The sequence below is a fragment of the Littorina saxatilis genome, linkage group LG14 (assembly GCF_037325665.1).
Source record: "Littorina saxatilis isolate snail1 linkage group LG14, US_GU_Lsax_2.0, whole genome shotgun sequence".
Taxonomy (NCBI): domain Eukaryota; kingdom Metazoa; phylum Mollusca; class Gastropoda; order Littorinimorpha; family Littorinidae; genus Littorina; species Littorina saxatilis.
In genome coordinates this window covers 37,208,886-37,224,951 of record NC_090258.1, presented here as the reverse complement: position 1 = coordinate 37,224,951, position 16,066 = coordinate 37,208,886, and the positions used below count along the sequence as shown (strand labels likewise).

The 16,066-nt window shown below is 43.3% G+C and overlaps 1 protein-coding gene across 1 annotated transcript in view; it reads right to left on the bottom strand.

The window, feature by feature from the left end:
• LOC138947697 (beta-1,3-galactosyltransferase 1-like) overlaps positions 1–16,066 on the bottom strand; it is a 54,201-nt gene extending 38,135 nt beyond the window's left edge. The window contains exon 1 of the mRNA XM_070319226.1: positions 15,770–16,066. The gene's annotated coding sequence lies outside the window, so the exon portion shown is untranslated. The remainder of the gene's footprint in view (positions 1–15,769) is intronic.

The window sequence follows — 16,066 nt, the reverse complement described above, 5'->3', positions numbered from 1 at the left end:
ATGTGCTGTGTTTCGCGACACTTTCTTCCAATGCGAACGCAGTTAAGCCGGCAAGAAAACCTGGCACACACAAAACAGCTGTTGCCTAACGCAGTTCCAGTTCCGACAATTGTTGACCACTCACAGGAGGTCAGAAACCGGATACCAATGTCATCAGAACGATCTGCTTTCACTAAACGCAGACGAAAGGAAGTGAGTACATGTATACTGAATGTGTTCTGTAAGGGATAGGGGTTCAGTGTCACTGGGCGTTTTTGTCAGACTGACAGTATTTGTAGTGGAATGGCATCTGTTCCTAATTTTAAGCACATGTGTTAAGATTACAGATTAAAACATATATATCTGTTACTATATGTCCGTCCCCATGCACCCACCTTAAAGTTCCCTCTCTCTCTCCCTCTTTTACACTCACCTGGGTAATCGATGAGTCTCAGGTTTAATCAGTGTCCGTCCATATACACATAGACATTCACACAAACACACACACGTTGTTATAGTTGTTATCTAATTCAGTGTTGTATTAAATAGATAAAGAAATCGTTAATACAGCAAGCTTGCATGAATAATTTGCTGTTGTCCTTTTTTTCAGATCAGGTTCTGTAATACAGTAATTATAATTAATACAAGTACAAATTCATGTTTGCAGTCATACTCATAGTGTGTGAGTGTGTGTGTGTGTGTGTGTGTGTGTGTGTGTGTGTGTGTGTGTGTGTGTGTGTGTGTGTGTGTGTGTGTGTGTGTGTGTGTGAAAAGCACTTTGATACTTAAAACATCTGTGTTATTTGATTTTATTACAAAACTGCAGTCAGAATATTAAGCAGACCTATTCCAACAATACATTTTGATCAGCAGTAAATGTAATGTCAAATTATGAACAACAATCATGTGAGCAGATATATCTAACAGAAACACATAGTCTAGCAAAATAATACAACCAAGTACATGTGTGGACATCATCATCCACATAAAAAAATTGATTGTAGGAAGAGCACTCTGTGTTATTACCACTGCTTCAGTCAAACTGCCAGTTCAACTTTATCTCTGTGGGTTGTTTTTTTTCTCTCAGAGTAACATGGGGAAAAAAACCTTTAAAAAACTTGCATGCTACAGAGCTGGATTGTTTCTAGTGATCATGCAGCATGATTTATCCGCATAGAAAACTACTGAAACACCTAAACAGAAATAACAATGTCTACAGAAAAAACCCACTGTTTGATTGCTGTCTGTAGTACTCCTCTTGCTAACAGTGGCATTAAAATAATTAAAACTAAGCTATGCTCTCTTGGGGGGGAAAAAGTGCTCTAAGTACTTTTTGTGTCTACATAGGCAAAACAAAACTATGCAATGGTTCAGATTTCCTGACCCACCCTATGTTTTTCCTCCGTATCCTGGACTATTTTGGACTCTTACAAAAATGTAGGCTACTTCAAAAATGACAAATTTTAATTTTGCAGGCTTACAAGGAAATTGACTCTTCTCTTACAACCAGAATACACCATGATTTCAAGCAAATAAAAAACTACATGCACCTGAGAAAAAAAAAACTTTAATTCAAGAAGTTAGACCTCCTAACCCCAGCTTTTCAATTCAATTCAATACGTTGTTGATGTTGATTATGGAGCTTAACGTCCTCCCAGGTAACTAGGGACCTATATTGGGGCATGATTTTTTATACAATGTTAAAAGTGTAGGGTGTAATGGGGGGGAGGGGGACTGGAGGGTGACGGGGTGTAGTCGCTAATAAATTTAAAGGTGCGTTTATTATCTAATATACCAGACATTTTGTTTTGGCTGGTGTACAGAATAACATCACATAAAATCGCACTCGTAAAACATACAAAACACATAAAATGTACACATCAGTACACACATAACCCAAACCACACATATCCATACCAGCACCATCACACACATATCCACATACATACTCTAGTTTGTACATTATAAAAATAAATACATTATGATTAATATCATTACTAGTCAACTTAAATTAAGGCTCAAAATAGGTCTTAAGATGGATGTTATTTAGTGTAATGAAGAGATTATAAAAACCAAAAAAAAGCTATGAGAAAGAAAGTATGAAAGAATGATGCCCTTTCTCCGGTGAAAGTTCTGCTGATTGTGGTAACTTTTTTTTCTGTCTAAAACAGGCATCAGGTTAACTGAACGAGCTGTTTGAGGGGGTGGTGATCCTAACACTGGCCTATGGCAACACTGGTCTATGGCAGCTACAACAAAGCTCTGCATACACAGCAAGACTACAATGCAACAGTGCCCAGACTTTGACTGCTACAGGCTGCTTTCCCATGCAAAGTACAAATGCAAGTGTCCATAAACCAGGGTTTAATACAAAGTCATGTAGTATGTGAGTGAGTTCTGATGAAAAAGTGATTGTGTTGTAATATTGGTTATTACTGAGTGTTGATGTTACAATGATTACATTATAAAAACAACAACAGAACAATGTGAAGAGCAAACTTCTTCTGTGGGCATGCAAGTGAGTTAATCTTGTGTGTGTGTGTGTGAAACTATATGTGACTGAGTGTTACAAATTTAAATGACAACAGTTTTCTTGATAGCCTTTAAAAACAACAACAAATACATACATTTAACAATCAAACAAATATAGGCACCTCAAAAAAAGTTGTATGTACACCTTCGTGGCTGGTGATGCATTCTTGCTCCCCTGCAAGTTTTCATTCTACAATGTACCTCAGGCTAGCTTCCTCTCTCTCTCAAATCTGCCCCTCCCACACAATACAACAGGTACAGTGGCCACTCTGACACCAGTCTCTGAAATAATCAAGAACAGTTAAAACTGCGATGAGCTGTTGTTCTTTTACTCGTGAATGCAATGCATGAACACTTAAACAATATCCCACTTATTCGCGAGTGCGTTGACAAGGCGAGAGTGAAAAAATAGCACAGACTCGAAAGCAGACGATAAGTTCAGCACAGAGAGCGGGCGTGTTTACCTTTGATCGCTGAGACAAACAGTGTCGCAATTTTCATCGTCACTGTTTCACTACTGCTGGAAGTGGCCTCCACCCTCATCTTTCATGCTTGATTCGAGGAGAGAAACCGGTAGTTCGAACATGTACGGTTCAATTTCGTCTGCAGTTACGCTTGTTGTCATGTTGGTAAACAACCATCCCCACACGGTGTGACGTCACGGATAATTTATTCATAAGCCAGTCTCGCGAAGATCACGCGGCACAATGGCGGGTCGTTTTGGAGAAGAAATCCGTCGCTTCGGTCACAAAATTCGTCGGATTACGGCCTTAGAAGATTCCGAAGTAAACCAAACATTGTTGAAGACGGTAAGAAAGTGGTTTTCTAACTAACTGCAAACATCGGGAAGTGTTCGGTCGCGCAGGAACACGATTCGAAGCGTTTTTGACGCTGAAACAGCGTGGTCTGGTCCTTTAATTAAAGTTTATTGAATACTTGTCGATGTCATGGTAATTCGGAATCAGCTCATAATATCAATATATAAAAGGCTAAACATAAATCTATGGAGAGGCTAAGTAACCTATATCGGAGCGTGGCGGAAAAACTAATCTAAGTTTAGAAAGTGAATTAAAGCTAAAATGTGAAGTAGAAAGGACTAGTTTGAGTGAGAGTGCAGAACAGTAGAGTGTGAAGCGTGGAGCATGGAGCGAGAAGCGCGGAGCGGTGAGCGAGAAGCGCGGAGCGGTGGAAACTGATAGAAAAGAAAAAACTAAACTTAGAATTCGAAACATCAAACTAAACATCAAAGGTGTCCTAAAAACATAAACATCAAAGATGGACGACAAAATGGCGGCCGAAACAAGATGGCGGCAAATCAATAAAAAATCATCAAGACAAAAATATGTTAGAAAAACCCTACATAGAATAAACGTAGGACACAGAAACGGAAAGAAGACAAAGAAACGGACAGAAGACACAGAGACGGAAAGAAGACAAAGAAACGGAAAGAAGACACAGAGACGGAAAGAAGACAAAGAAACGGACAGAAGACACAGAGACGGAAAGAAGACACAGAAACGGACAGAAGACACAGAAACGGACAGAAGACACAGAAACGGACAGAAGACAAAGAAACGGACAGAAGACACAGAAACGGACAGAAGACAAAGAAACGGACAGAAGACACAGAAACGGACAGAAGACACAGAAACGGACAGAAGACAAAGATTCAAAACGAAAATTACACGAATTCGGTAAATAAAAGAAACATAGTCAGAAATGGATACTCGCCTTTGACAGCATCAATAATCTAAAACAGACTAAAGGCGAGCAACTGAACCTGATACTACAAAATAACTTAAAACAAAACTGGAGGCTGGCAGAAAACACTGGGCCCCGGAACAGAGCAAAAAAATCTATCTATCCTAAAACATCTTGTTCCGTGAACGGCTTCCCAGTAAGTGACGACGAATACAGGCTATCCACCACAGAGGTGAACTAAAAATACTGCGCGTTACTACAATATTACTGTTGCAAAACATGCGTCCCGTGCTCTCCGGGGAAAAACTCCAAGGCTGTCCAGCGTGAGCCATACAGGCACATGAAATTAAAATCAGAAAAACGCCGGCCACACTACCTTGTTTATAAATTAGTTCGTTACAATATTTAACGTCATTATAACAAAACAAAGTTCGTACCAGGACGCTCATACTTAATAAAGAAAAATAAAAGATAAAGAGCGAGCTAGACCCGCACGCGAACCTACAGAGGTGGTTGCAAAATGGAAACAATTAGGGACAAAAGTGAGAAAAGTGAAAGAAAAAAGGTGAGAAGGAGATCAGAAAAAGGGGAAACCACCACCACGGAAAGTCGCATGCGAGTCAAGCTAGAAGCAAGACTAAAAAACACAAGCAAAACAAAAAGAATCTAAATACACAGAAGGCTCCTTAGCAGGGGCATTCACAGTATGTATGACAAAGAATCTTGAACACCTGCTTCAATTGCAAACGGGGGGCCCGGTAGCTCAGTTGGTAGAGCACTGGACTTGTGATCGAAAGGTCGCAGGTTCGAATTCGGGCCGGGACGGACACGGGTCAACTTTATATGCAGACCCAGAGACGGAAGCCATGTCCCACCCCCGTGTCATCACAATGGCACGTAAAAGACCTTGGTCATTCTGCCATAAGTGCAGGTGGCTGAATACACCTAAACACGCAGACACCTGGGTAGCGCGACTCCGTTGCTGCTAGCTTTCCACTGGGAGGAAGCGACCCGAATTTCCCAGCGATGGGACAATAAAGTAATGAAAATGAAAATGAAAAATGAAATGTATGCAGTTCCGTTACATTTAAAGGGACAGGTGAAGTGACAACAGTAGCAAGGAAAGCAACTGAGGGGCCTTTCAATACGTAAGAATAATTTCAAAAAGGAGTTGGATTCTCTGATCGACCGGCGCTGTGATACAAGCTCATGTGACCGGGACAAAGCACAAAAGAGGCAACCCTGGCTGTTACTATTACACAAAGCGACCACTCTGTTACACAAACCAGCCAAAGCAAGTCAAAGCATACAGCGATTACGTTGCCGTATCATACGAATGTAAGGAAACCTATCTTTCAAACCAAAAGTAATATAAATCTGACCAGTTGCTGGTTTCTGTTATGTTCACATATCTAAACCTCAAGACCACAAATGGAAGACAACGGCAGAGCTGGTCCGACAACGTTAATTCTATATAAAGAATGGACCCAGGTGAGCTTCCCTGACCTCTTGACAGCCCCGAACACTGAGCCGAACAGCCAGGAGAAGGGTCTCTGCCTCATCAGCCCGCATGTCCCCCCGACGATGATGATGATGATGATGATGATGACGATGATGATGATGATGATGATGATGATGATGAAAGCCTCAAATTAATTGGGCGATGTTGACTTCGCGGGAAGGCCGGCTGGCTGCACAAAACTTTGGCACTGCATTTTCGGCAAAAAGGCTTGCAAAATACTGGAAACTACTGGTACCAACTGGAGACCATTCTTGACGCTTTTATCGGTGAATCCACTTTACGTATCAAACAAGTCTCACATATTATCTGCACCATACCTTCATTAGCAGCGCTAACCGGGTCATAGAGCAGCAGGGGTCCTGAGACAGGGGAGATAACCCCACTGATCAGCGCGGCAGGGGCCAAGGGGGGCTCCAGAAAGCCGCGGGGCGCCAAAGCAAGACTAATTGTTCTGGCTGACGCACACCTGCCTAATCAGTCGAGACAAAGCCAGACCCCCTACAACTACTACACACAGAAGTCTAATCTGGGAGCACCCGGTGAAACGATCTCCCGTCCCCTAACCCCCCCACCGAAAACAATAAAAGGAGCACTCACACTCCCCTCCACCTAAAAAAAACACCTTTAAAAAAAGCAGCGCACAGACTCTACTTTTGCTACTTGTACTGAGGTACTGCCACCCCCCATCACAAAATCTCGGTGCCACCGCAATCATAAAAGAGTCCCCTACCCCCTTCCCCTCCCAAAAACAAAAAGCAGCGTACATATCACTGATGCACGGTTTAATACTGCCGCCGCTGTGTATCACCAAATTCTGGTGCTGCCGCCATCACAAAAGAAAGAGGGGAGTTCAAAAGCTCCCGCTGAATGGGAGGAAGCCGTTGAAAGGCATTCCTCACCTACCTGGCCCCTTCACACGTCATCACGTTCTGACAAATTGCTGCCAGCCCGCAGCAACACAACGCCTCGTCCTCCTATAAACATAGCCTGACGTCTCTGTCTCTCATGCTGTTCGACGCATTTCTGTCATGGCAACATTTGTTTAAACCATGTAATAAATCCCCCGAAAACAGAGGATGTTCACGAAAACGGTCTTTCGTAGGACCCCCTCCTCCCATCTTTTAAAACTTTTCAAAATTGTATTGGGAGTCTTTCAGGGGATGTACATTTAAAAACTTTGTAAACAGAAAAGCAGAACAATAGGGTTATATACGTCTCTGTACTGTTCTTATGCCAGCCTGCAGCAACACACCGCCTCGTCCCCTGACGTCTCTGTCTCTCGTTCCCTCCCACTGTGACAGGGCGACCAGTCACCAATTATAGAGTAAAGTTTTGTCATTGTCCAGTCTAGTGTTTGTAGTTCATGTTGCCGATCGCTTTATGTTTTGTGTAATGCCATTAATATCTGTTCGAAGTTAAATTTTGAGATGCACATGTCCAGTCACCGGTAGATCCTAAGCGCTTAGCCGTCTGCGTCCATGTTCTGACTAGTCTTTGATCCTAGGAAGAGACGGGTAGCCGCTGGCCAGCAGGTGGTCGGTTGCGTAACTTGTATGGCCTTACCGGGGGTAGCTTCTCGGAGGAGGTGACAGGCACCGAGAGCCTGCAGGTGTTGTTATGTAATATGGCGGCCTGTCTGGCTCTGTATTCCTCGGCTAGCGGCATGTAGCAGTGGTTTTCAAGTAGGTGTTCATTTCTTTGAATTTGATCCGGGTAGATGATAGACGATGCCAGCTGGGATCGAATGTTTTAGTCTTTCCCGCCCCGCCCCCCCCCCTCCCCCTTTCTTCTTGTCTTTAAAGGCCGAGGTCCAACAGGCCAGAATACCCATGGGTATAGGCGGAGCCTATTTTCAGTGACCGACAGGTCTCAAGTTACCTAGTCTGGTGGATGCAGTGGCCAAGGCATTCCGCTTGATTAAACAAGCCAACAGCAGACTGCATACCTCGCCTTGGTGTGTGTGCCTTTCTTGTGAACCTCTGTTAAGTCCCGTTATGTGTGCGTGTGTGTGTGTGTGTGTGGTATTCACCTTTTTTTCTGACGGTTATTTGGAAGCATTATTAGTTGCAATAATTTATTCACACTAGCAATAAATCCTCTGAATGCAGATTACACGCACACACACACGCAAACGCCGTTGCATGCGCGCGCGCATTTGTACACTTGTGCAATACAACTGAGCACATGGTGAAAGTTATGCAGTGCCATGCACTAACGCAACCGGTCAACCTGACTTCGTGTTGTAGACTGGAGAATAGAAATACCCTCTCTCTTGGTGCAGAACCTGATGCTGAGTGGAAACTCGCACCAAAGAGTGTATCCCAAGAACTTGAGGCACCATCTACAGAGTTAAATGTGTCACTGCTTTCTGTACATGCATGTTTGAATGTTTCACCCAAGACATTGGCGCCACTATGTAGCTCTGTGTCTTGGCCAGTTTTACAGTTCCCAATGTATCAAGGTCGGTACCGTTTTCAAGACGAGTAGGTCAGTCTAGCCGGCTTTTGGAACAGTGGAACCCTTGTTACACAAACCGACTGCATTCTCTAAAGAAAATATATTGACCATTGTCTTTGCCATAATAAGCCAAATGTAAAGCCTGTGAAATCTAACAAGTTGAAACTGACTTGTTAGACACCCTTATTTTGAACAAAAGATATAGTTTGCGGTTGTTAATTACGCACGTGACCGTTGGCTTCAGCTTGACCAGTAAATCCAGATACATAACGGCACTGTGAGCGTGCATTTCGCTCCCCGAGCCCACATGTTTGGTTTTGTCTTAGGTTACCAAAATTTGCGGGAAGAGGAGAAATTTGGTGGGAAAACTTGCATTTAGTCTCGCGTCGTCACTGTCCGGATGAGAACAGCTTTGTGAGTTAATAAACGTTTAATTAGATAGCAGAGCATCACTATTGCTGGATGTGGATGAATATGATATCTGTGACAGACAGGGATTACGACATTTGCTGCAGAGTCGCCTGAATAATGGTGTTTTAGTGTGTGAAAAAGTGAAGAAAGTGTCTTTCATGAGTCATGAGTGCCTGGTTCCAACGCGCATGACTGTGATACGCGGTGTTCTACCGGAAACATCAAGCAACGCGTATACAATTATTTTCTCTGGAAAAGTCTGCCATAAATTCAAGACATTGGTACTTTACTGACGATCGTATTCATCCACCAAATAACTTCAGCTTCCCTTTTCAGCCCAAGAAGAAAACTTTTTTCGGTTGAATATGTTTCACTTTAAAAAAAAAGTAATAAATACCAAACTAACATTCGTAAAGTGCAGACTATCTTTGAAACGATTCATTAATTACAGAACGATTATTGAAAGTGTTTCACTCTCAGGCAGATTAACCAGTGGTGTCATGTAGCATCCATGACGGCTGCAATAGCGGGTTGTTTATGTATATTATATATATATGACATTTTATTAACCCCATCTATTTCTTTCCCCCCCCCCCCACACACACACACGTGTACACAATCACTCACACGCAATCCCTCACACCCATGTGCATACACACACACACACACTTACTCACACACACACACACACACACACACAAAAACACACACACTCATTAAACTTTTTTTTTCATGCTGTCGTTGTTGATGACAACGGTGACATAGGCAGTCCACGGATTTGTCACGGGTTGAACAAAGAAAAACAAGTCGCGTGAAGCGATATAGAAACATTAAGTCAATCTGTCGGCATCACTGAAACTAAAAGATCAACACCAACAAGAGGCGAAGCCTTCAAGGCTCACGTAAGAAATAGACAAACAGTAACACAAACTCAATCACTCCGTCACACATACACACCCACACACACAGTAAGCTTAGGTGACACTGTGCAAGAAAGAGAGACACTAGATCTAGATCTGTCTGTCTGCATGTAGCCTACTTACAGGGAGGGACACGACTGCCAAATAGTCTCGGCCCGCTCAAAATAACAATGACCGAGACCACACACACCACGCGAGAGAGAAAGACTACAGGGAGGCATGCCGTCATGATGCATTAATTGACGTCAAGCACTTTTGACCGTGACGTAATCTTATGCGAGCTTTATCCATAGTCTTGGATAACCACTCACACATAGACTCGGAAATGTTAAAGTTTCTACCACAGACATACACACGCACAAACACACACACACACGCACACACACACGCACAAACGCACAGACAGACAAAGTTACGATCGCATAGGCTACACTTCGTGAGCCAAAAACCAGTCTTCCCCGAGACTACATTGAGATAGTCTCGGCGAACCATACCCGAAGACCGGGTCACGCTCGTCTCCGCGAAGAATGTGAACATTAAAGTACACCTATTTTCTTTAATTCTGAGCACATTTTTAAAGTAAACATAATATAGATTTTTTTTTAATTCAGGAGAAGATGAGGAATACAATGCAATCATTTTTTACTCTGTCACTAAGTCAGTGAGAATTCGATTTTAATTACAACTTTAATGAGCAAAATAATTAACTAATTGTTTCAAGCTGAAATGCAATCCCATAGTTCAGCGTTCGTCGAAGATTGCTTAACCAACATTTTAATCAATTTGATCAAAAATTCAGGGCGTGACAGTGCTGCCTCAACTTTCACTAAAAGCCGGATATGACGTCATCAAAGAAGTTTATCGGAAAAAAATAGTCTGGGGATATCATACCCAGGAACTCTCATGTGAAGTTTCATAAAAATCGGTCCAGTAGTTGTTTTGGAATCGTTCTACACGCACACACATACACACACATACACACAGACACCACAGCCCTCGTCTCGATTCCCCGTCTATGTTAAAACATTTAGTCAAAACTTGACTAAATGTAAAAAGGTCGTGCAAACTGACAAAATGACAAACAAAAACTGTCACATTGGAACATTGATTTTTGGACGCAGAAAAATGTGTTCAGCCGATTCGGACAACGACACACTTCACAATACAATTGACTTGAATCAAAAGTAATGTACTATACGCTACAAACACGACTTACCACTCCAGCAAACTTGGTTATCACAACAGGGCTCAGTTACCACACCCGGGGGTAATCGTCGTAAATAATGAACCGTCGTTTGGCTGAGAATCATTCACGTAGTTATAAGCTGTGTGTCACTCCCGTTTGTTTTGACTGTTGTGAAATCGTCACTCACTGTCATTGGCGGTCCGTATCCTTTTCACTGTGACACGTGACGTCCTGATAATTACCACTGACAGCACTGACAACACCTATCAGGAACTATCAGAAGACTAAGAAGGACTTCTCTTCCACATACAAATGTGTATACATGTTTAATAGAACTTCCTCCTTCACACACTCGACTGGGCTAAGTGAAGACCGTCTGAAGAAAGAATGTACAGTTGAGCTGTACTATCTAAGTATCTTTCAGTAGCACCAGCTGCGTGGCAAATGTTGGTGGAAGTTGCATCTTGATAACCCAATACTGTAGCAGACGCTGAGCTATACATTAGCAATATTTAGGCCAATTAAATCGTAAAAATGTACGCCGAAACAATTTAGACATGCACATTTACACCTACTTTTCACAGCCACGGCAGCAGTGGCACCGTATCGTTGAAGTCCTCAAACTCACTGTGGTCCCAGTTTTGTTTACAGTGTTTGTAATGTGTGTGGCTGCATGGTGTTCATTCCACACAGCAACCCCCAAAATATTTGTACACACTTTCAGCTGTAGACTCCTTCCGCCGTACAACAAACACAGACGACTGATTCATCCGGTGCCAGACCCGTTTCACAGATTTTAGCTACAGCACAGCACTTTAAACGTCTTCATATCTGTCGGCACATCTGTTGGCCCACGGCACACACTGGCAAGGGAAATGCGGGGCCGAATGGCTGCTAGTTCAGTGGCAGCGGTATCAAAAGCTTGGGTTGGATGCGAACTCTCTTGGAGAGCCACAAAAGTGACAGTTTATGGGGTGTGGGGCTAAACAGCAGGCGGGCTGGCTAGTATCGCGCCTCTCCAACAGCTCCGCTATCACTTGAACCCCTCACACTTCGTACTCATCGCCCCTCACCTGTGCTGCACAACAGTGAACCCAGTCAGAAGTTGTGAAAGAAACAACTGAAAGTCAGCAGAGACTTTCTTCTGAGATTTGTTTAAATTTGTTTAAGCCAGAGGCTCGTGTCTCCCGATGATATTCATCCGCTGGGTCTTGACTGAAATACAAGCCATATAAAAAACCACTCGTGTTGTAACCTATACATATTTTATGGCATAATACCTCAGTGAGTGGACCACTTAGTAGGTCTTAGGGAAAGGGTTCCGCTGTATCACTGATTCAGCCCTCATCCCCCTCATTCATCACCCCTCTCCCACAGGGCCCCTCCCGTCTCCCCCTCCCACCTGTCAGTGTTCATCCCGCCTCTACTGATTGCACTTACTACGTGCACAACTTCTTCTCACAGACACAGACCCCCGAGCCCTACTATGCCAAACACGCTCATCACTTCACACTTTTCATGGTGCACAGGCGTGTAATACGGACCCGTTGTTCATTTTCCTGTTTTTACTTTTTTTCTGAGGGCGGGGATGTAGCTCAGTCGGTAGCGCGCTGGATTTGTATCCAGTTGGCCGCTGTCAGCGTGAGTTCGTCCCCACGTTCGGCGAGAGATTTATTTCTCAGAGTCAACTTTGTGTGCAGACTCTCCTCGGTGTCCGAACACCCCCGTGTGTACACGCAAGCACAAGACAAAGTGCGCACGAAAAAGATCCTGTAATCCATGTCAGAGTTCGGTGGGTTATAGAAACACGAAAATACCCAGCATGCTTCCTCCGAAAGCGGCGTATGGCTGCCTAAATGGCGGGGTAAAAACGGTCATGCACGTAAAAGCTTCAGCCCATGAACGAACAAACAAATCAGCATGAAACCAAAAATGATCCATATTAGGGCCCTTCCCCTATTTCCTTCTTGTCCAATTAAGTTATGCAGTAAACACCAACTATTTCAACGTGTCTGTTACTTGGAAAACTTTTGATTTTTCGGTTAGGATTGTTTAGGTTTAGTTTAAACAAGGCATAGAAAATCTTGAGACTTGATTTTGAAGGATTGAACTGGATTGTCCAAGTTATGTAGTAACAGCCACCTTTTTCACCCTGACTGTTACATTGAAATCACACACACAACTTAATTTCAGTGAATCAAAAATGTAGCTGAAACAAGCTATGGAACAAGAAAGAGACTGGTTATTGTTGAATTGGACTTCACCCGAGGTGAGAGGACAACTCAGTGATTGCAAGTGAACACTAGGGATAGCCATTGTTCATATCCACAAATGCAGGTCTTGTAAATGTAAAGGAGGGAGTCTCAATTATGAGGTCAATGTACATACCTAATGAGGATAATTGTTTTCGGAAACAATTAGCTCTCAACGGAACAGGTCATACACCAGCTAGGGGTTCTGAAATTGAAAACAGAGGCTTCCCTGTAGCTAGCCTGACTACTAGCATAGTTTGTTTGAACATGGCAAACTCTTGAAACTGATAAATGACATTCCAATTTCCAGTAGTGAAACTCTTTACGGAAAGGTGCTTCTGAGATGCAGTGCTACTGTGAGAGCTACAAACACAAAGAACCAACACTAAGACAGTCCAACAGGGGCGGACGAGGGGGGGGGGGCACAGGGGGCACGTGCCCCCCCCCCCCCCCATCGAAAAAAAAAATTGGAAAGCTGATTCTATGACCATTTCTAAGTTCAAATGGCACCAGATGGCACCATTTTGCTTCATTGGGCCAACATTTTTTCCCTGGACCCCCCTAGCAAATTCGGGCGCGGCTTCGCGCCCATCACATTCACTTTCGATTCAAAGTGCACCCCCGCCCCCCTTACAAAGCAACTGATCCACCCCTGGTCCAACCTGCCCTGGTAACCAGTTACAAACACAAAGAACCAACACTAAGACAGTCCAACCTGCCCTGGCAACCAGTTACAAACACAAAGAACCAACACTAAGACAGTCCAACCTGCCCTGGCAACCAGTTACAAACACAAAGAACCAACACTAAGACAGTCCAACCTGCCCTGGCAACCAGTTACAAACACAAAGAACCAACACTAAGACAGTCCAACCTGCCCTGGCAACCAGTTACAAACACAAAGAACCAACACTAAGACAGTCCAACCTGCCCTGGCAACCAGTTACAAACACAAAGAACCAACACTAAGACAGTCCAACCTGCCCTGGCAACCAGTTACAAACACAAAGAACCAACACTAAGACAGTCCAACCTGCCCTGGCAACCAGTTACAAACACAAAGAACCAACACTAAGACAGTCCAACCTGCCCTGGCAACCAGTTACAAACACAAAGAACCAACACTAAGACAGTCCAACCTGCCCTGGCAACCAGTTACAAACACAAAGAACCAACACTAAGACAGTCCAACCTGCCCTGGCAACCACCTGCCCTGGCAACCACCTGCCCACAACAACCACCCAAACAGATCTTCAACAAGTTCTTCTCCTTCTACATAATTCACCTTTCCATAGTGAGCACCTGTCTGTAACAGCCACTTTTGGTCATTCCTGTGGGTGGTTGTTAATGTTATAGACCAGTTCGACTGTACCTTTTAAGAGTAATCTAATCAACCATAACTGACAGCTTGTAGGCCTACCAGGGCTACCTACGCAAAACCTTCCTAGCTCTTCTTCGCTCAGTCATCCCCCTTATTAACTTCTAGGCCAAAGCAAATGTCTCAGTTTCAGTTTCATAGAGGTAGTACTGCATGTTTCAAAACATTTCACAACTAATCTGAAAACTATCCCAAGTACTATTGAAACAAAAATCAATGGAATAAAATAATTAGACTGACCATGCAAGATTGTCACAATAGCATTCAGACTAATTGTTATCATGGCCCTTCTGTTGCCACCATTGCTGAAATAGCTCACAAGATACAGAGCTAGAGTTGTGAAAACATTATAATTTGTAGAGACCAGATGGCCTGTGCAGCATTGCAGTAACACATATATATGTTAGCTTGTGTGAGCTAGTGTTTATCTCTGTTATAACTTATCATGAGTATCTGTCTACTTGAGTATGTGCGTGTTTATGTGTGTGAACTATCATTTTGCCTATGGGTGTGTGTGTGTCTCAGTGACTATAGTCATTCATGTTTTATCTCTCTGTCTTAATGAGTGTCTGTCCACTTGAGTTTGGGCTTGTGCGTCTGTGAACTATCATTGTGTGTATGTGTGTTTGTGTGTGACTCAGTTATTGGCTGCCCCTTAAAAATATGAGTGTGTTATCTGTGTATGTGTGTGTGTGTCTCAGTTCTTGACTGTCCCTAAAAAACATGTCTGTGTTATCATTGTATGTGTGTGTGACTAGTGTGTGTGTAATATTGATTGTCTGTCTATTTGAGTATGTGTGTGTGTGACTTGTGTGTGTGTAATATTGATTGTCTGTCTATTTGAGTATGTGTGTGTGTGACTACTGTATAGTGTTTATCTCTCTGTCATACTGAGAGAGAGAGAGAGAGAGAGAGAGAGAGAGAGAGAGAGAGAGAGAGAGAGAGAGAGAAGAGAGAGAGGGTGGAGGGAAGGAGGGAGACAGACATTCAGAGACAGAGTTTGCTATCAGTTTAATTAACTGAAGAAGAGGACCCCCCCCCACACACACACACACACACAGACTGTGTTTTCGATTTTCACTCCATGTATTTTCGATAAATAGTTTCTTTCTTTTTTTGTTCTTCACTGCGCCTGAACAGTCACTCGGTTGTTAGCGAAAGCACAGACCACACTGTTAGCAAAACTGACAGACAACATACCGGTATATGTCATCACTCGGAAATTAAACCTCGCTTCCATCTTCAACACCACGGCAATCCCCATCTATTTTTAGAATCCAATACCTCACACTCCGCTCCCGGCATTGTGCAGTACAGCAAGGCTGACCGTGCCAGTGTTTATAACGTTCCCACTGGACAGTGTGTTAGTTCCTTGGCATTCAGTTTCAGAGAGGAAAGATGTGAAAGCGAAATGAAGGAAAAGTCACTCACCAAGTCAGTCGAATGGCGGTCAGGTCAGTGTAGTGTACGGAACACGCCCACTGTGAAGAACGTTGACAGTCCTCTTGGCGGTCACAACCACAGAGGTCACAACAGACAAATACTCACTCCACACTAATTAGTTATTAGGCATGAATGTCGACTTCAAACTTGATAATTTCTATTAGACATGGATGTCGACTCTGTGATTTTATCTGGGTGTCCAGATCACACACAACAAAACTGAAAAGACGACAAACGCCGATTCTTATCAACAGTAGTGTCCGTATGTACTGACAATGAGATAGT